The 22,082-nt window shown below is 39.1% G+C and overlaps 1 long non-coding RNA gene across 3 annotated transcripts; it reads right to left on the bottom strand.

Moving 5' to 3' along the window:
• Positions 1-1,185: 1,185 nt before the first annotated feature.
• LOC110903734 lies at positions 1,186-21,461 on the bottom strand. 3 transcript variants are annotated; one of them, XR_002572151.2, is made up of 5 exons: positions 21,387-21,461; positions 21,245-21,311; positions 3,160-3,219; positions 1,618-1,708; positions 1,186-1,543 (listed from the first exon to the last, which is right to left on the bottom strand). It is a non-coding gene; the product is annotated as an uncharacterized LOC110903734 (long non-coding RNA). The 3 variants fall into 3 exon arrangements; XR_004881770.1 differs by having other exon boundaries at positions 1,186-1,509; XR_004881769.1 differs by having other exon boundaries at positions 21,413-21,461.
• Positions 21,462-22,082: the final 621 nt, after the last annotated feature.

The raw sequence follows: 22,082 nt of genomic DNA, 5'->3' as shown, positions 1-22,082 counted from the left end.
TGGCATGGTGGTGGTGGTTGGTTGGTTGGATAGAGGGGGGGTTAAGTGAGATAGAGAGATTGAGTTTATGTTTTGTATATATATTATTTTATTTTTTAAAATACGGTTTTGTAAAATTACTAACTTACCTTCATGTGCAAGGCACATGGTCATCTTTAACTGAAAATTTTAACTGAGTTAGTGCTAAAGGACTTGGGGTGTAATGCTTTTAACAAAAAAAAAAAAAGGATTGTGACTGTAATTATTGAAGTTAAAGGGTATCTGTTGCAATCCAATACAAACATAAAGGACGAAAAGTGTAATTTACCCAACAAAATATTAGCTAAAGAGGAAATAGGTTGAATGGGTCAAATGTTGTCAGAAGTGTATTTAAATTGTATGAAACTTCCCAAATGACTTCTTAAATTTTTTTTGAAGGTTCAATAAGGAACGAACAAAATAACACTTTTAACCTCTAAATTATTCCCTTTCCATTCTCCACCACAAATTTTTAGTTCGGAACGTTTTTTTTCATGACATTTGTAGTTGAGACAAATTTTACCGTAATTAACAAAATATGTAAAAAAAACATATATTATACAATTTTTATTGATATAGTAAACGACTAAAGCAAAAAGGTTCAATCCCATACAACTAAAGGTGTTTCTGAAATGAATCTTATGTTTCGTATTTATCATAGAGATCCATTTGTTGTATGCAATTATATATGGTTGTTGAGTTAAGTCATCAACAATGTGTACCTAAGCCTCAATTTCAATGACAAAATTATTATTCACAATAGCATCTTAAAATGTATCAAATAGAAAAGGTAGTATTAAATATGAGAAGTCCCAAAATAAGCGGGCAGGGTCACGGGTCAAAAAGTGTTGGATTGACTCTCAAACACTATATTTGTCTGATTTTTATTTTTTTTTAAATAATGCTTTGATTAAGAAATGTTCAAAAAAAAGTATGCACCTTATATTCTTAAAATTCAAGTAACTTTTTAACCCAATTAACTCATCCAACCCATTTGACAAATTTCATTCTCATTAAAACCTTAACTGACCACCTATTTAGAATAATATAACCAAATCTATCAAAAATGTAACCTTTTTCTTGATAATAAAAAATCAAAACTTTCTACAACACTTTTATTAAGATGTAATAGACTTTAATAGGAATATAGTAGGTACCAAATAAATATTTCAACCAAATAAATGTTTCAGGTCTATAAACATAACCAAACAAAACGTCGTTTTCTTTAACTACAAATCTTGATTCCGAAATTGCCCCTACATAATCCTTTGCAGCTGATAACCTCACATTTAGTATCTTAGTCTAAAATTTAAACAAAATAATAACGAAATACTCAACGTCTTTAACCAAAATAACGAAATATTCAACGTGTGTACCATGTCCATATTTTTACCTTTGAATTCTTCATGGCTTCTCTTTTCAGCCTCTTCGACTCTTGCACCATCTTTTGCATCTATCTTTCTTCGTATGCAAGTGTTTTTTGAGCACATGCTATCATGTTTAGATTATCTTTTTCAGCTTCATCCTAATTTTGTTAAAGCTGAAAGTAATGTAATCTCTTACGAATCTAACAAAAAATATACGAATCAACCACAATACCTTTGCATGTAACTTTTAATAATCAGTTGTTAAATAAAGCATTCACAATGCATTCTCCATCTTCGTCCCTACACTTTAGCTACCTTCGTCCCTACAATTTAGCTATGAAATTATTATTTTTTCAACCAGATGCAACACATATATTAATTACTTAAAACTAACGAACGAAACGCACAAAATAAATACAAAAAGAAAGAAGTACCCCTTAGCAAGGATGCGGAGGTGGGCCCCACCGTGACTCGGCATGGATGGTCTACATATTTTCTATTAATAATAACCATTTTATAAACTTTTGACTAAAAATATATGAACTTCTACGAAACTACAGTTTCCACAAATATAAGAAGTTGTAAATACTTAACTAAATAAACGAACTTGTTTATATGTTCTAACTGACTAAACAACCATATTTTGCCTTTTTAATTGTTTAAGTCCGAGTGTAATGTTCCATCAATGTCATATTTAATTTTGGTTTAATAAATTAATCTAATAATCAATATAATCACAATCATTATTTAGTTGAAATAAAAAAACAAAGAAAGCATGGAAAGAAAACCAACAGAAATGGGATTCAAACTATAAGAATCGAGGTTGTGTAAAATGCCATTGTTGGTTATGAATTACTAACATATAAACAAAATAATACAAACAAATTGATTATATGTGTATAAATCAAATAAATTCAAAACAAAGTTACATAATTTATTCAAAGGTATGTTGATTAGACAAAATGAATTCAAAGCACTCATTTTTAGGCATAAAAATATTGGCAGATATATTTTTTTTAGCGACAAACTAAATCTTTATTAACAAAGGGAAAGCCGAAAGCTTAACCCAAACACCAAAATATTTACATTAGACCATCCGTAGTGGGTGGTATTTTTTCAAAAAAATGCCCCCAACCCCAACACGCCACGTCCCCCACCCCCTTGGGCTTTTTTGGGCGTGATTTTATAAAAAAAGTCCCCAACGTGTTTTAAATCACGCCAAAATAGAAAATTGTTGGCCAATCACATGCATCCCTCTTTTTCTTGGCCAAGCCCCTTTTTTTGGTTAGTTTTTTAATTTAATTCTTTACACTCCTTTTTAACATAATACTCACATCCCCACTACACCCATTTTAGGGAAACGCCCAATAATGCCCCTTGCTGACTGGACTGCCACATGGAGGAAAACGGCCAAGGGTGGGGGCATTATTCACCCTTACCACTACGCATGGCCTTATACATATTACATTCCACTAAACGAATCATTACACTTTGAGCATTTTCCATTCCTACCAACCAAGTACGTTCATTCTTGCTCAATTTCTAATCCATAGGTATCCAAGAACTTTGACCTCTTTGACTATTTTATGCTAAGATGTCTATTTTTCGCTAAAGCGATAATGCTAGAATCCTAATCTTATTTAATAATAAAAAAAACTTTTTTGAGGGCTAAATCAACCCGGCCCATTATGTACTAAAGCCCCCACTATAGATCTATGATAAATAACATTCATCAACCAACTGTTACACGTACCTAAACCAGTGTTACACGTACCTGAAGGTAGATTAAGTCATTAGAAATTGGTTCACCTCCTAGACTGTTCTGACTTGGTTCCTGGATCATTGGAAGAGGATTTGAAAACTAAAAGTCAAAAGCAATATAAATGGACCTCAAACACAAAATTTAACAGCTAATCAAGTTATAGGGAACCAAATTGCTTTCAACAATAAGAGTATTAATCAATAAAACATTATTGAAAGAGGATTTGCTAATTAATATATGTTTTATTCTCAAGATATTAGCATATTCTAATAATAATAATAACAATTCGCACATTTAGTGAACACATGGGCCGTAAGTTTCAGTGTCTTCTCCTTTCTTTCATTATTATAGTTATTATATCTTCTGGATCAGAAATCTTATATCCATCAATTTTTCTTTTTAATTTGGCATGCTGGTCCAGTGGCCTGTTATCACTTAAACACAACCTAAACCGGCCAATTTCCAAATTAACGGGTCAAAGTTGAATCAACCTGCAGATAACTACATAAATAAGAAGTATAAATTTATTTATTCCAAACTAAATAATTTCGATTATTTGTTAAATATATAATTCATAAGCATATGGTTCGTCCAATATTCATGAGAAACTATTTATAAAATCTGTGATTAAAAAAACTAATTCAAATTTTCTTAATGGCAACGTTTACATACTCCTAAATTACACCAAATAAATCAAAATCTACTCTTTGCTTGGGATTGAACCCAAGACCTCCCACTAAGAGGCAAGAGCTTCTACCAAGTGAGCTATCCCCACATTGGCACTAATTCAATTTTATTAACAACCCAATTTGCTAACACAAATAATATGATAGCGACATACCTTTTCACAGTGGTCATTGGTTTTTGTTAGTGCAGTTGTCTGTCGACTACATCTTTGTTCGAGTCTTAAAGAGAGAGAAAGACAAGTTGTTACGAGTTTCACTACGAGATTGACTACGGCAATATCCAAGGGAGAGATTGTTAGAGAGATTTGGAGATAGACTTTTGGAGAAGACTTGGAGAAGACTTTCTAGAGAGAGAAAGTAGAGAGAGAAAGTTGTAGATTTGTGATTCTCGTATTGTTCTTGTCAAATTTAGTACTGGAATCACATTAGAAGTACGTTATCGTGTGTTCGGTCACGTTCGTTCACGGATTCCGCACGTGAAACGTTCGTTACGCAATCGAACGGTGCCAAAACCGGTCCTACAAGTGGTATCAGAGCTAGGAGCTCGATTGCTTGATCAAACACATCGTTTTCGTACCGATTCAGAGCCAAATCAGATCCGATTTTGTCTATTTCTTCATCTTCTACTTATTTCTTACGTTTTTTACTGAAAAACGTCAAATTGAACGGGTAAATACGGTCCGTTTCGTCTGATTTTTGGATATGTTGTGCGCATAGACCCGATCTACAACCCTACCAAATTTCAGCCCGAAACTCCAAGCCGTTTTGGAGAAATCTCGATTTTTCGGTCCGAATTCGCATAAAAGTTTCAGCTGTGGATCGCCTTTATGACACATGTTGGGATCGCTCATTGGAAACTTCTTGGATCGCTCATAATCAGTTGATGTGGAACCGCTCCAAAATCAATCCCTTGAACCGCTCAAATGACAATCTTTGAATCGCTTTTATGATCATCGTGTGAACCGCTCATACGTCAAGTATTGAACCACGTGAATCGCTCATAGGGGACTAATCTGGATCGCTTTTAAGTCAATTGATATGAACCGCTTATAGATTCTACGTTTGAACCGCCTATTAGACAGACTTGGGATCGCTTTTAAGAAAAACTCAGAACCGCTTTTGTGTCATCGTTCTTCACATAAGTCACTGATCTTACAGGTTGTTGACTGGTTGTTATTGTTTGCACGTGAAGCCCATACTGCCGCCCACTATTTTTAGTTGGATCTAGATTCAAGTCACCGACCCATTACAGACCACCGCTCCATATGCCCAATACTTGCCACCCATTTCATAAAAAATAACCCACCGCCCCACCTAAACATTTGACCCTATAGGTGCGGCCCATTCCTTATTTGTTTTCCACCGCCCATTTAAAGTCAAACAAAAACAGCACGTTCATTTGACAATTAAAGATATTAATACATATTTTGCCGCCCACTTTAAGATCATTGGCCGGCCCAATCAATAGCTTTTGGGTCACCGCCCATTTGTTGATCTTTGTTTTGTGGTGTGTGCCGCCCATAAACTGTTGATTCCCTTGCACCGACCAATTAATCCAATTATTGATTAGTGTAGTGGACTGGAGGTGCCACCATTTGAAGGTAAACACGTGTCGGGTTTGTTGTTGCGAAAAATGGCAATGGAATTTGATGAACAAGAAAACATTTTGTTAGAGGATTTTAACAATTGGTATATGAGAACGATGGATACCGGTTATAGAAATGTGAGTACAGACACTTGGACTAAAAGTTTTGAACTATTCATATGTCAAAAGGAGGAGACGCTGAAAGAAATAGAAAACCGGTTTAAAATTTTAACAGATATTATGTGGAATAGGGGTATTAAGTTGTCAAATGAGGAATATCTTTCAAAATTGACAATTGCATTACCTGCTAAATAGGATGAGTTTATGGTTGAGCTAAAACAGAAAGATTACTTTCCCAAGCTTTCTCCACATCAGTTCTTTAATGAAATTAGATCAGAATGGTATAAAGAAGAAAAGAAAAAGAGGGAATTTTTGTCTGAGATGGAAAAGAATTTACATAGATTGGAGCTGGATGAACTCATTGAAGTTGATCGAAGAGTTTGTGGTTTTCTTGCAACAAAGAGTTCTCTGAAATATGATATCAAAAGGAAATGTTATATTGATGATAATCTGAATCCTTTTGATGTTGTTAAACTCTTTTGTGCAGGGATCGACAGGATGGAAACAAAGGATGCTTCAAAGATTAAAGAATCTGTAGAGTTTGGATCTTCAAGTTCAACGTCAGCATGCTCAAAATGTGATCGCTTCAAGACCGATAATGACAAACTTGTCAAAGATGCGGAAAGTTTGACATTGGAGATCAAGAACAGTGGCGAAGCTTGAAAAAAAAGTTTGGGGGGTCGGAAGGTAACGGACCTAAAAAAAATTGTGACACCCCGTTGAAACGCTTTCACTTACACTAGCTTGACAGTGGCTGCCTTAACTTTCGGGACGAAAGTTCCTAAAACTTGGGGATAATGTGACACTTCGGAATTTCCCGGACAATCTTTCGATGTAACATGTGTGTACGTATATTATTAAATGAAAAAGTTGTGTATTGTTTTGATGTTCTATGTGATCCTTGCTTTGTGTGTATGTATGATACCTATATACATATATAGGTATGAGTGTGTGTTATATATGTGTGGGCCGAGACCTCTAAGAACCCGACTCGAGACCACGGTCTCGAGTGAACTGTAGCAATGGGCCGGTTGGGCCTTGTCACCCCTTAGCCCACCCAGAAGCAACCCTAACCCACTCGAAATCCTATATAAACCAACCCACCCCTCCCTTAACCATTTTTACAAATCTCACAACACTCTCACACTCTCCTCTCATCTCTCTCACTAAAACCCTAAAACCCTCAAAGAATCACCTTCCTCTCCTTTCCTTCTCCTTCTCGGATCCGACCAACAAGAGCACCCTTTGGATTAGCTTGGAATCATCACTCGAAGGCTTCAATCCATCACCAACTTGAACACCTTTGTGTCACTCTTGAACCGGTTAGTGATGATGATGTTGTTTATATTTGCTTGTTACTAAATGATGCTTGATTATTGTTGTTGTTGTTGTTCTTACTAGACAAAATAGAGTGTTTTTCCGGTTGTTATGATGTTTGGTTAGATCGGTTATATGTTTCGGACTAAGTGCTAGCTATGTGATTCATGTTACTAATAAGAGGATATGTTATATTGTTTAGGTTGAATGGTCTTCTTTGTTATTGTCCGATTGATATTAAGGGCTCGGGTAGGGGACTTTATGCATGATTTTGGGTTATAAAGGATGAATGTGGTTTTGAATATTGTTTGAACATTGTTTGAATAAATGAAGAACATGTATGAAGATGTTATGAACATTCAAATATTATGGTTTTTGATCTGTTTTGTGCACGAAATAGACAAACAAACATGTTTATGCAATATTAGTGGATAGTACATATTTGTTTCATGAAAATGCATTTCTATTGGGTCGTACAAGGTGACAGGTTCTAGAAGGCCTTCATGTGCACGTAATCACGGTTGCGAGTCGCAACCTTTGGTTGCTACTCGAGACCACAGCAGGATTTGTCGAGACCTCCCGGTTGCGAGTCGTAATCAACGCGTATCGAGTCCGGTTGCGAGTCGGAACTGCTGGTTGCGAGTCGTAATCTCCGGTTGCGAGTCGTAATCAAAACGTGACGAACCGAGACCTCGGTTGCGACTCGCAACCTTGGTTGCGAGTCATTCTTGTCTCGACTGGACTGTCTTAGGGTTATTGGGCTTTTGACTGTTGGGCTTACTGTTAACTGGATTGCTTGTGTGACTGTTACTGTTTAGGCCCAATACCCCACTGTTTGTATATTGCATGTTATACGTGACTGCTTTGTGTATTGCCATACGTGTTCGCTATGTGTTTACTTGTACCCGACTTGACCCATATTTGGTAACCATGCTAGGACGTGGTGACCAACATACTTAACCAAGTAACGTATCATACCGAGCAACCCAAGGTGAGTTCACAACTTAAAAGCATGCGTCCCGGTGGTTTGGGACACGAGACTAAAACAACCCTATCCCCTTGTAAAGGGGATACCGTCTACATTCCTTCCCTAGTTATTGGGAACAAACTTACTTTATCTTCCCTTGCATTGGGGAAATCTTTTAGTTAATTACTGTTTATACGGAATGCAACCAACGGCACTAAACGCAACTCTATCACTCAAGTCCCTACTACATAATACCGATTAGTCGCCGGTGCCAGGCGAACGGGTTATTAGTTGATAGCGCTATTTAGGTCTTACCAGCCTCACACCGTGCCATGGTATGGGATCGGTCGTGAACTAATGTACTCAGGCATCCGTCAATGATGATAGAACATTGACATCGGGGCATCCTGCGGAAACGCAAACGGTTACCTAGTGTTCGGTATTGGAAAAACAGTTTAGTCGCTAACTTTTGGGGTAGCTCCCCATGGCATGTATAAACGGATAAATTAACTGGTGAAACAAGTTTTTAGTAATTAAAACTGGACAACTAGTGAACTCACTCAGCATTATTGTTGACCCCCTTACTGCATGCTTTGCAGGTGGCCAGTGATTGGAGCAGCTGCTTGGGATGTGTAGTGGTCGTCTGCCCGTGTGTTGGGCATTTATCATGCTTACCTTATGAACATTGTTTAAAACTGTTAATTATGCTTCCGCTACTTTTTACTCTGATCTTAAAACATTGAACTCTAAACTTGATATTTGCTAATCTTACGGTTAGTAAGTATTACTTTTGTTATCAACTTTGTTATTCAGTATAATTGGTGGCTGGATCCTGGTCAGTCACGCCCTCAAAGCGGGTGTCATCCGCGGGTGGATTTTGGGGGTGTGACAGATTGGTATCAGAGCCATTGGTTGTAGTGAACTTGGTTTTAAAAAGGGGAAAAATCTTTTTGAGAAAAACCAGACTATAACCCGTGACTCGTGACGACACTACACTCCAAGTACATGGCTCGACTTATCTGACCTCATAGCTCGGACCCATATTTACTCGCTTAATTGTCTTATGCTTTCTGCTTTACTATACGTACTAGCCTGCCTGATTAGATAGATGCGTCTCCTCTCTTCTATCTTATTCTCGCTATGTTACGACACCACACTCATACTATGTTTTCTGGTTATGAAGACAATGAGTGGACGCGGACGAGGAAACGTCAACATGACTCAGGTTCAGTTCACTAACCTGCTCAACACCGTGGCTGCAGCTTTCGCGGCTCACCCTATAGGTAAACTCGTTGTTTTAGGATGTTTAGATCCTACCGCCACAACGTCTTTTCGCCTCTAAACCTATTTCGCTTCACTCCTCACAACAGGTCAGCCTGCGCCTGTACAACCACGTGTCTGTACCTTCAAGACCTTCATGGATTGCAAGCCTCTTCCGTTCAGTGGCACTGAGGGTGCCATAGGTCTTCTGCACTGGATCGAGAAGGTCGAAGCTGTCTTCGCTGTCTGCGAGTGTCCCCCTGCTAATTGGGTGAAGTTTGCTACTGGTACTCTTGAGGGAAGCGCACTTTCATGGTGGAAGGCGCAAATTCAAATGCTTGGTTTGGAGACTGCAAACGCTACTGCATGGGAAGATTTTAAGGATATGATCAAGGAGGAGTACTGTCACAGGGATGACATCCACAAACTCGAGGACGAGTACTATGAACTCAAGATGGTTGGGTCAGAGATTGAGACCTACACCAAGCTGTCCAACGACTACGCTGCTCTTTGTCCAAACTTGTCCCGACCCATGTACCGAAGGATTGAGTTGTACATCAAGGGTTTAGTCCCGGAAATCAGGAGCCATGTAACCTCGGCTAACCTCCCTACTATACAGCCTGTGGTTCGTCTTGCCCACAAACTCACCAACCAGGCCGTGGAGGAGGGCAGGTTGCCCAAAAGGATCAGTGCTGCGGAAGGAAGTTCTAGTGATGGTAAACGAAAGTGGGATGGAAATCAGAGCAAGGATGCTAACCCTAATCAAGCCCCAGCTCAGCAAAGGAAAACTGACAACAACAAGGGTACTCAGCAACAGGGTGGCTACCGGGGAAGCTACCCTAAGTGCAACAAGTGTAACAGGCACCACAATGGGGCATGCAACAAGGGTCAGTGTCAGCGATGCCACAAGATGGGGCACGAAGCAAAGGATTGTAGAAGTCAGTTCCCGGCAAGACAGAATCAGCAACAACCCCAACAGCAACAGCAGCAGGGAAACAACAGAGCATGTTTTAAATGCGGGGCAACAGGGCACATGCGAAAGGATTGCCCTGAACTGAATCAGAATCGCAACAACAATCAGGGAGCTGGGAACAATGAGCAAAACAACAATGCTGGGAATGGTGCAAGGGGCAGAGCCTTCGTGATTGGAGCTGGTGAAGCAAGGAACGATCCCAACGTCGTGGCGGGTAAGTTCCTACTTGATGATCGTTATGTTTCTGTGTTATTTGATTCCGGTGCCGATGCCAGTTATGTATCCCTTCGCATTAGTAAGAAACTTAAGCACTCGCCCGCATTATTAAGTTCTAAGCACATCGTCGAGATAGCTAATGGTAAGAGTATTGAGGCCTCGCACATAATCCGCGACTGCACATTAGAATTGTCTGGTCACACGTTTAGTATCGATCTTTTCCCTGTTAAACTTGGAAGCTTCGACGTCGTCATTGGTATGGATTGGTTATCCAAACATCGCGCTGAGATCCTCTGTCAAGAGAAAGCAGTTCGTATACCTCGTCGTTCTGGTCAGCCCCTCATCGTTCAAGGCAACAAAGGTGGAGAAGTCACAGGCATTATCTCGCTTCTAAAAGCCCAGAAGTGTTTACAGAAAGGGCACACCGCTATCTTAGCACTTGTCACCAACACCCACGAAAAAGAAAAGAGGATTGAAGATTTTCCTGTAGTACGTGATTATCTCGAGGTATTCCCTGAGGAACTACCTGGACTCCCTCCCCACCGTCAGGTCGAATTCCAAATCGAGCTCGCTCTCGGAGCAGCACCCATAGCTCGTGCGCCGTACCGTCTAGCCCCTGCAGAACTGAAAGAACTCGCTACGCAACTACAGGAACTATTGGATAAAGGATTTATCCGTCCTAGTTCATCACCCTGGGGAGCACCAGTACTCTTTGTCAAGAAGAAGGATGGCACATTCCGAATGTGCATCGACTATCGTGAGCTGAACAAGGTTACCATCAAGAATCGTTACCCTCTCCCGCGTATCGACGACCTATTCGATCAGTTGCAAGGATCGAGCTACTTTTCAAAGATTGACCTGCGATCAGGCTATCATCAGCTGAGAGTTCGTAATGAAGATATTTCCAGGACTGCATTCAGGACTCGTTATGGTCATTACGAGTTCCTCATCATGCCTTTTGGGATGACCAACGCGCCGGCGGTGTTCATGGATCTTATGAACCGCGTATGTAAGCCTTACCTCGACAAATTTGTGATTGTGTTTATCGACGACATCCTGATTTATTCGAAAAGTCAAGAAGAACATGAACAACACCTACGCCTTATTCTGGAACTCCTTCGCAACGAGCAACTGTACGCCAAATTCTCTAAATGTGACTTCTGGCTTCGAGAAGTCCATTTCCTCGGCCATGTAGTTAACAAGGACGGGATTCACGTCGACCCCACTAAGATCGAATCGATAAAGAACTGGCCTACGCCTAAGACTCCCACTGAAGTTCGCCAATTCTTGGGTTTGGCAGGCTACTACCGCAGGTTCATTCAGGGATTCTCGAAGATTGCACAACCCCTCACGACCCTTACTCAGAAAGGCGTCGCCTACAAGTGGAATGAAGCGCAGGAATCTGCTTTTCAGAGACTTAAGGATAACCTCTGTAGCGCTCCTATTCTCTCGTTGCCTGACGGCACTGACGACTTTGTGGTTTACTGCGATGCGTCTATTCATGGACTCGGTTGCGTGTTAATGCAACGCGAGAAAGTTATTGCCTACGCCTCACGACAACTCAAGACGCATGAAAAGAACTACACGACGCATGACTTGGAACTGGGAGCAGTGATCTTTGCTCTTAAGATATGGAGACATTACCTGTACGGTACCAAGTGCACTATTTACACCGATCACAGGAGTCTCGAGCATATCTTTAGGCAAAAGGAATTGAACATGAGACAACGTCGATGGGTCGAACTCTTGAATGACTACGAATGCGCCATCAAGTATCATCCGGGCAAGGCCAATGTCGTGGCAGACGCCCTCAGCCGAAAAGACACTATACCAAAGCGCGTGCGAGCATTGCAACTTACCATCCAGTCTAACCTCCCTACCCAGATCCGAAATGCTCAAGTTGAAGCATTGAAGCCGGAAAACATCAAGGCTGAGTCTCTGCGAGGATCGAGACAACGACTAGAACAGAAAGAAGATGGTGCTTACTATGTAACAGGACGCATTTGGGTTCCACTCTATGGAGATTTACGTGAACTCGTGATGGATGAAGCCCACAAGTCCCGCTACTCAGTACATCCTGGTTCGGACAAGATGTACCACGATTTGAAGACTACATACTGGTGGCCTGGCATGAAGGCCCACATAGCAGCATACGTCAGCAAATGTTTGACTTGCGCAAGAGTCAAGACAGAATACCAGAAGCCAGCAGGTCTACTCCAACAACCAGAAATCCCGAAATGGAAATGGGAGCAAATTTCCATGGATTTTGTTACAGGGCTACCTAGGTCTCAACGCGGAAATGATGCTATTTGGGTAATAGTAGATCGATTGACCAAGTCCGCGCACTTTCTGGCTATTAAGGAAACAGACAAGTTTTCTACCTTGGCAGAGATTTACTTAAAGGAAGTAGTTTCGAGGCACGGAGTGCCAACCTCAATTATTTCCGACCGAGACGCTCGATTTACTTCGGAATTGTGGCAAGCTATGCACAAATGCTTTGGCTCACGTTTGGACATGAGCACTGCTTATCACCCGCAAACGGATGGACAGTCCGAACGTACCATCCAAACTCTAGAAGACATGCTTAGAGCGTGTGTGATCGATTTTGGCAAGAATTGGGAGAAGCATCTACCGCTAGTAGAGTTCTCTTACAACAACAGCTACCACACCAGTATTCAGGCAGCACCTTTTGAGGCATTGTACGGTCGTAAATGCCGGTCACCTCTCTGCTGGGCGGAAATCGGTGATAGTCAAATCACGGGCCCAGAGATGGTGGTAGATACAACGGAAAAGATTGCCCAGATCAGACAACGCATGGCGGCAGCTCGTGACCGTCAGAAGAGCTACGCTGATAAGCGTAGGAAACCACTAGAATTCCAGGTCGGTGACCGGGTTCTACTTAAAGTCTCACCCTGGAAGGGTGTGGTCCGCTTTGGTAAACGGGGCAAGCTTAATCCGCGATATATTGGACCATTCGAAATTACAGAGAAGATCGGTAAGGTTGCTTATAGATTGAACCTGCCTGAAGAACTGAGTGCGGTACACAACGTTTTTCATGTATCCAACCTGAAGAAGTGTTTGTCGGATGAAACACTTGTGATTCCTTTCAAGGAACTAACTATTGACGAACAGCTACACTTTACTGAGGAACCGATCGAGATCATGGATCGAGTGATCAAAACCCTCAAACGTAGCCAGATACCTCTTGTACGAGTCTGTTGGAACTCGCGACGCGGCCCAGAGTTTACCTGGGAGCGGGAAGACCAGATGAAGCACAAATATCCCCGGCTATTTCCTAACGAAAACCCCAGCACTGAAGCTACGAACGAATTTCGGGACGAAATTCCAAACTAACGGGGGGATGATGTGACACCCCGTTGAAACGCTTTCACTTACACTAGCTTGACAGTGGCTGCCTTAACTTTCGGGACGAAAGTTCCTAAAACTTGGGGATAATGTGACACTTCGGAATTTCCCGGACAATCTTTCGATGTAACATGTGTGTACGTATATTATTAAATGAAAAAGTTGTGTATTGTTTTGATGTTCTATGTGATCCTTGCTTTGTGTGTATGTATGATACGTATATACATATATAGGTATGAGTGTGTGTTATATATGTGTGGGCCGAGACCTCTAAGAACCCGACTCGAGACCACGGTCTCGAGTGAACTGTAGCAATGGGCCGGTTGGGCCTTGTCACCCCTTAGCCCACCCAGAAGCAACCCTAACCCACTCGAAATCCTATATAAACCAACCCACCCCTCCCTTAACCATTTTTACAAATCTCACAACACTCTCACACTCTCCTCTCATCTCTCTCACTAAAACCCTAAAACCCTCAAAGAATCACCTTCCTCTCCTTTCCTTCTCCTTCTCGGATCCGACCAACAAGAGCACCCATTGGATTAGCTTGGAATCATCACTCGAAGGCTTCAATCCATCACCAACTTGAACACCTTTGTGTCACTCTTGAACCGGTTAGTGATGATGATGTTGTTTATATTTGCTTGTTACTAAATGATGCTTGATTATTGTTGTTGTTGTTGTTCTTACTAGACAAAATAGAGTGTTTTTCCGGTTGTTATGATGTTTGGTTAGATCGATTATATGTTTCGGACTAAGTGCTAGCTATGTGATTCATGTTACTAATAAGAGGATATGTTATATTGTTTAGGTTGAATGGTCTTCTTTGTTATTGTCCGATTGATATTAAGGGCTCGGGTAGGGGACTTTATGCATGATTTTGGGTTATAAAGGATGAATGTGGTTTTGAATATTGTTTGAACATTGTTTGAATAAATGAAGAACATGTATGAAGATGTTATGAACATTCAAATATTATGGTTTTTGATCTGTTTTGTGCACGAAATAGACAAACAAACATGTTTATGCAATATTAGTGGATAGTACATATTTGTTTCATGAAAATGCATTTCTATTGGGTCGTACAAGGTGACAGGTTCTAGAAGGCCTTCATGTGCACGTAATCACGGTTGCGAGTCGCAACCTTTGGTTGCTACTCGAGACCACAGCAGGATTTGTCGAGACCTCCCGGTTGCGAGTCGTAATCAACGCGTATCGAGTCCGGTTGCGAGTCGGAACTGCTGGTTGCGAGTCGTAATCTCCGGTTGCGAGTCGTAATCAAAACGTGACGAACCGAGACCTCGGTTGCGAGTCGCAACCTTGGTTGCGAGTCATTCTTGTCTCGACTGGACTGTCTTAGGGTTATTGGGCTTTTGACTGTTGGGCTTACTGTTAACTGGATTGCTTGTGTGACTGTTACTGTTTAGGCCCAATACCCCACTATTTGTATATTGCATGTTATACGTGACTGCTTTGTGTATTGCCATACGTGTTCGCTATGTGTTTACTTGTACCCGACTTGACCCATATTTGGTAACCATGCTAGGACGTGGTGACCAACATACTTAACCAAGTAACGTATCATACCGAGCAACCCAAGGTGAGTTCACAACTTAAAAGCATGCGTCCCGGTGGTTTGGGACACGAGACTAAAACAACCCTATCCCCTTGTAAAGGGGATACCGTCTACATTCCTTCCCTAGTTATTGGGAACAAACTTAATTTATCTTCCCTTGCATTGGGGAAATCTTTTAGTTAATTACTGTTTATACGGAATGCAACCAACGGCACTAAACGCAACTCTATCACTCAAGTCCCTACTACATAATACCGATTAGTCGCCGGTGCCAGGCGAACGGGTTATTAGTTGATAGCGCTATTTAGGTCTTACCAACCTCACACCGTGCCATGGTATGGGATCGGTCGTGAACTAATGTACTCAGGCATCCGTCAATGATGATAGAACATTGACATCGGGGCATCCTGCGGAAACGCAAACGGTTACCTAGTGTTCGGTATTGGAAAAACAGTTTAGTCGCTAACTTTTGGGGTAGCTCCCCATGGCATGTATAAACGGATAAATTAACTGGTGAAACAAGTTTTTAGTAATTAAAACTGGACAACTAGTGAACTCACTCAGCATTATTGTTGACCCCCTTACTGCATGCTTTGCAGGTGGCCAGTGATTGGAGCAGCTGCTTGGGATGTGTAGTGGTCGTCTGCCCGTGTGTTGGGCATTTATCATGCTTACCTTATGAACATTGTTTAAAACTGTTAATTATGCTTCCGCTACTTTTTACTCTGATCTTAAAACATTGAACTCTAAACTTGATATTTGCTAATCTTACGGTTAGTAAGTATTACTTTTGTTATCAACTTTGTTATTCAGTATAATTGGTGGCTGGATCCTGGTCAGTCACGCCCTCAAAGCGGGTGTCATCCGCGGGTGGATTTTGGGGGTGTGACAAAAATTTTCTATCACGTAGTTTTAAGGTGTATGTTCGGGTCGGATGTCAGTGATTCGATTCGGGTCGGGTCAGGTCAAACATTAATATCAAATAAAAAACGTTCTCAAACATTAAAACTTAAACATTGTTTAACAAACAAACGAACAAAGACACCAAATAATTTTATTCATTCTAAAAAAATTATTCATTCTTTCTTTTGAAAAAAGAAGTTATCATTTTATTCTTTCCCATAACAATCTAATAGCAAAACAAGTTAACAAATCACCATAAATTTCAAACTCTAATTTCTATCGAAATCAAATCAAAATAAGATTAAACAAATAAAATTAGACACAGTTACAGAAATATTCAACAAGTTTAGGGCAAAAACTCGAACCTACTTCACCCTTAATTTCAACCTAAATCACATAAATTGCAGCCCTAAATTAAACCTAAAGATAAAAAACACATATCTTTAACCTTATGAAGATTGAAGAAGTCGAACAAGAGTACAGGACCATAACAACGAGCCGCGTATTGGCTTATGTTCTCAAACAAGAAGCTGAAGTCGAATAGTTCTGGAACCTGCTTCCCCCCTTTTGTAGTTCTGGCTTGTGGCTTCTCTTCTTCTGGTTGATGTCCCAAAGTAAACGAATTTGGGTTTTTTTTATAGGGTGGGCTTTTAAGTTGGACTATATAATGATTTGATTTGGGTTATATAATATGCATTCTAGTAACCTACCAAATATAATGATTTGGGCTATAATATTTGGGCTAATTAAATATTTTATTTGGACTATATAAATAAAAAAAAATAAAACCGGGGGTCGAAAACGTATATACCTATTTTTTTATAAAACCGGGGGGTCGAAAACGTATATACCTACAAAATCCTATACGAAACGTACATATATAACACTACTAACCGAAAAGTTCGGGGGGTCGGGCGCCCCTCCCCGCCCCTTAAATCCTTCGCCACTGATCAAGAAGTTGAGAGATATGAAGCAAGCTGATGATAAAAAGATTCTTATGGTTCAGGAAAATTGCAAAAACCTGAAAGCTGAAAATGACAAACTGTTTAGTAATTTGAACAGTTTGACATTTGAAAACAAGAAATTGAAAGAAAAGGAAAAGGTTTTTGAAGAGAAAATTAAGAATTTTGAAATTGAAAAAACAAAATGTGAAAAAGAATTTCAAAATCAACTGAAAATTCTTGAAGATGGGAGAAATGTTTTTAGCCAAAACAATATTGAGAAGCAGAAAATGATAAATTCCCATCTTCAGAAAATCATTAAACTTGAAAAAGAAGGTGAATGTGCTCGAAAGAAAATCAAAGAGCTAGAAAAGGAGTTTGAAAGCAAAAAGAAATCGTCAGAAGATGAGGATTTCTGGATAAAGCTTGAAAACAAAAACCTGAAAGCGAATGAATCAAAATTTCAGGAACAGATAAAAGTTTTGATGAATGAAAAATCTGTTCTTGAAAATTTGAAAAATGAAAATGAGAAAACAATCAAGTCTCATTTTGGGAGAATATCTCAGCTTGAAAGTGAAGCTGAAAATTCGAGGAACAAAATTGATGAACTTGAGAAGAAATTGATAGGTTTTGTGACTAAATCAGACAGTTTGAATTTTCCCTGTCCAAAACCAATTAATTCTGTTCCAATAAGTGACGATGTCACAAACTTTGACTCTGTCAAAGTTGAAGATTGTGATGTAAAATCTGATGATGAACATGTTAAAATTGAAAAACAAAAATTGTTTTTAAATTTAAAAGAAAAATTTCAGAAAACTGTTCTACAATCGACTGAAAAAGGTGAATGTTCTAAACAGAAACCTTTGAAGAAAAAAGTGGAACAGAAACAAAAAGATAATAAAAGTTTATCAGATCGATCATCCAATCAAAAGAAAAAATTACAAAAAGTAAAAAATGAAAATTCAAAAATTGTTGGTAATAAGTGGTGCAGGTCGGACCACAGTGCTCAAAAGCCAAATCCAGCAAACTTGAGGAAGGAATATTACCAAGCCAGACAATGCTATGATTTGAGCGTTTGGTGTGAAGGTGGTATACGGTACGATAACAGAATGTGTTACCGATGTGGCTATCATGGACACATTGCTGTTAACTGCTGGTATTGGAGCTATGAGACCAGGAGGTGCTTTAACTGCAACATCAAAGGTCATATTGCCAGAGATTGCCCAAGGAAATCTAATGAAAGATTGAGGGTTAATTCTCAGAAAATGGCAAAGATTTCAGTCAAAGTCAAACCCAAAGAACTGAAAGTTCAAGAACCAAAAGTTCAAAAACCAAAAGTTCAAGAACAGATAGTTCAAGAGACGAAAGTGAAGCTTTCGCAGGGACAGAAAGACAGACTGAGGAAAAAGAGGAAAAAGGCGAGAGAGTATCTCGAGAAGATTTTGTCCTCGGGTTCACCGGACAAAAAGATTAAAAGTTCTGATGAATCGACTCCCTCAGCTGCAAAAACAAGCAAAAAGAATTCATCAGATACAAATCTGGGGACAAAAGAGGAGAAGAAAAAGGAGAAGGTTGGCGATGAATCTGACAGGTCAAAGTCAGACAAGCCACCTGCAGGCAATGATTCTGGTTCGTTAAAACCAGAGGAGCTTTTGGTTGAGGTAAAAAAGGAGAATTCAGGTTTAGCAATGGATGATGCAAATTTTCCACCATTGTTGAACAAGAATTCGAAATCACCCAAGGACCGTCAGGCTTGGGTGAATCTGTTTAAGTGAAAAACCTGACTTGCCGGAGATCCCAAGATGGTATCGTGGATCATGAATCGGCACATTTCTTGAGAAATTTCACTTTGGTGATTTTTCGCCTCAAATGTGGTAAATCAGGGACATTAAGTTGTACTTGATTTTCTACAGGTGGTTTATGGTAAACTGGAAATGATAAATCTTTAAAAGGTTTGAAGAAAACAAGATGATGAGATAACCCCAAATCTACAAATGGTTGGAACACAAACTAATTTTTCCGGAAAAACCATTTTGATTGAAACAAACTTGAGTGTTTTGAAATCATTATGGGAAAATAGTTTGTTGTGAGGGGGAGTTCTGATTGTTTTTGCACAAGAATGGTGAATTGAGGTAATTCACATAATGTTGTCAAATTTTTGTATAGTTTGTTTTTCAATTTTTCCTCAGAAAATCAAAATTGAAACATATTTTGATTTTAGGGGGAGTAAGAAAATTTTGAAAAATTTAAAAAAATTGAAACATTGAAAATGAGTTTTGTTGCAAAAAGAGGAGATGATAGTACATTGGTGGACTTTCACAGTATGCTAGAGATTTGTAAATTCAAAAATGTTTTAAACAAGTCTTACTAATGATGTGTCAGTAGACTTCGCACAGTTAGTAAATTGTATTCGAGATATAAACCTAAAATCAAACTTACTTATTTTGTGGGGAACACTACTTGGATATATAGGTAACCCCTGAAATCTCGTTTGAAAGGTTTCTTATTTTGAAATATTAGGTTCTTATACTCAAATGATGTCTGGGGTATTATTCCGGGACTTCTGCTGAACGGTGGTTCTGACCTAGTCCCTGGCTAATACTTGCTTCAATATGCTTGAAACATAGCATAAAGCCCTCAGCTGATTAGACAATAAAATTGATGATCAGTTGTTGTAGCTGAAAAGATCCTCTAAAGGGGACACACTGCTAAGTCGAAACTGATATCTCTCTGCTGAACGGAAGTTCTGACCTGAGATCCCTCAGTCTTCGCATTTTTCCCCTAATTTATATACAGATATCATTTGTAGTATACTTACCTGTAAATCAGAATATTGAGATCTGGATACGGGAGTATATTCAAGAGGTGGGACACTCAAATGAGTCTAAGTTCTAAAACATTAAATACGTATCTTGAATCAATTGAAATTTTGTGTAGAGGTTTAAGTGGACAACAATACTGACAATTAGAAGTAAATTTGCTTTTAACATTTGCTGATTAATCAAGATCAACGGTGTTGGTGATATGTCTCAAAAAACCGATATGATCCTCTTGCACAATCTCTCAAAAATAGTGTTCATTTTTGTAAAATTCAAAAATCCAAAAATATTGTATTTTTGTTTGATATTTGAAAAATTCAAAAAGATTTTTGACAACAGAGTGTGAAGAACTGATTTTTGTCATTTTAAGTGTAAAACATGTTGAACTTGTGGTTTGGGAGAGAGTGTTAAATTGTGAAGATTTGAAATGCAAAATTGGTTCATTAACTTGATGACTAAGTTGAATGGTAACCTACAATTTGATCTTCATAGTTTTTCTTATACGATTAGTTAATTCATTAAGTTGAATTACAAATTGTGTTGTTTTGTGATAGTGTATTTGAGTATTGCAGGTTTCTGATCCTGTTGTTACGGATAGCCAGGAGACTCATCAGAACCAGAGAAGAGCTTAAACAGAGAAAGCCAGGAGTTGATTTCAATGGTGATAACGATTTCCAGACAGAGATCCCAGCATGATGATAGGGGGAGTCTGATGAAAGTTAGAGCCAGAGAAAGATCCAGGCATATGATTCCAGGAGGAAGTTTCTGAAAAAGAAATGATTCCAGGAAGAGTTCCTGAAAAAGATCGAACAAGATTGAGGTGCTGTGAATGATTGAAGACTCTCACTGAAGATTCCGTCAACATCCAAGGGGGAGTTTGTTAGTGCAGTTGTCTGTCGACTACATCTTTGTACGAGTCTTAAAGAGAGAGAAAGACAAGTTGTTACGAGTTTCACTACGAGATTGACTACGGCAATATCCAAGGGAGAGATTGTTAGAGAGATTTGGAGATAGACTTTTGGAGAAGACTTGGAGAAGACTTTCTAGAGAGAGAAAGTAGAGAGAGAAAGTTGTAGATTTGTGATTCTCGTATTGTTCTTGTCAAATTTAGTACTGGAATCACATTAGAAGTACGTTATCGTGTGTTCGGTCACGTTCGTTCACGGATTCCGCACGTGAAACGTTCGTTACGCAATCGAACGGTGCCAAAACCGGTCCTACAGTTTTGTTATGAATAAGAAACCATCAGGCTGAAGGAATTGCAAAAAAATAGATACCATATAACTGTGAATATTAAAATGGAAAAGAAATCACACATTTGACCTGTTAACAATATAACATAACCCGACTTGAACCATTTGTGCATACCTGAGGATAAGGTAGTATTTTATATACAAACTAAACGAAAGGTCTTGGCTCAACAATTTTAATAGTCCTACATATATAATCATATAAAAGAGGTTAAATAATTAAATAGAAATAATTGTGGATGTATATAAAAAAATATTACTTCAAAATGGCACTGAGAACTATCACCCAAAATAGATTGAGCCTGCCCAAACCACCAAACATTGCCCCTGTCTCTATATCAAAAAGAAAATTAATAATAATAAAAAAACAGAATTTAACAACTGTATTCAAAATTTTGTTAAATAAATAATGAAATGGTGTCCACCTACCTTAAGAAAAGCGAAATAAGGCACAACAGTAAACTAAATATTCCGCAAAAATTTTGGTTGTTCTTCAGCTTCAACCTGCTTCAACCTGAAAATTTTAATTGAAAAAAATCAATCGCAATCATGATATGATATGAATGAACCAAGTATATACAAACAACTTGTATACATACAATGACAGAAAAAAGAAACTTACTTTGAAAAGAATGCACAAAAACAAAACGTAATATGCTTTCCATTGATATTTGGCAATACTGAACCATAACTCGCTATACGATATCCACCGAACCGAATAATGTCAATCGGGCTCGGGTTTAACCATTTATTGGGTTCGGGTAATTTGGATATCATATTTTTTCGGGTCGAGTGGCATTGGGTCGGGTTCGGTTTCGGGTTTCGGATAAAAATAACACCCCTATACATATATACATAAACATGATATCAACACCCAGTCTAACTTGAAAACTAACCTCCTTCCCGAGACAAACATCAAGTCCAAAAGTCAGCCACCTTGCATTTGCAATAACCGC

The sequence above is a fragment of the Helianthus annuus genome, chromosome 2 (assembly GCF_002127325.2).
Source record: "Helianthus annuus cultivar XRQ/B chromosome 2, HanXRQr2.0-SUNRISE, whole genome shotgun sequence".
In the NCBI taxonomy this organism is placed as follows: Eukaryota; Viridiplantae; Streptophyta; class Magnoliopsida; order Asterales; family Asteraceae; genus Helianthus; species Helianthus annuus.
This window is presented reverse-complemented; position numbering and strand designations above follow the sequence as displayed.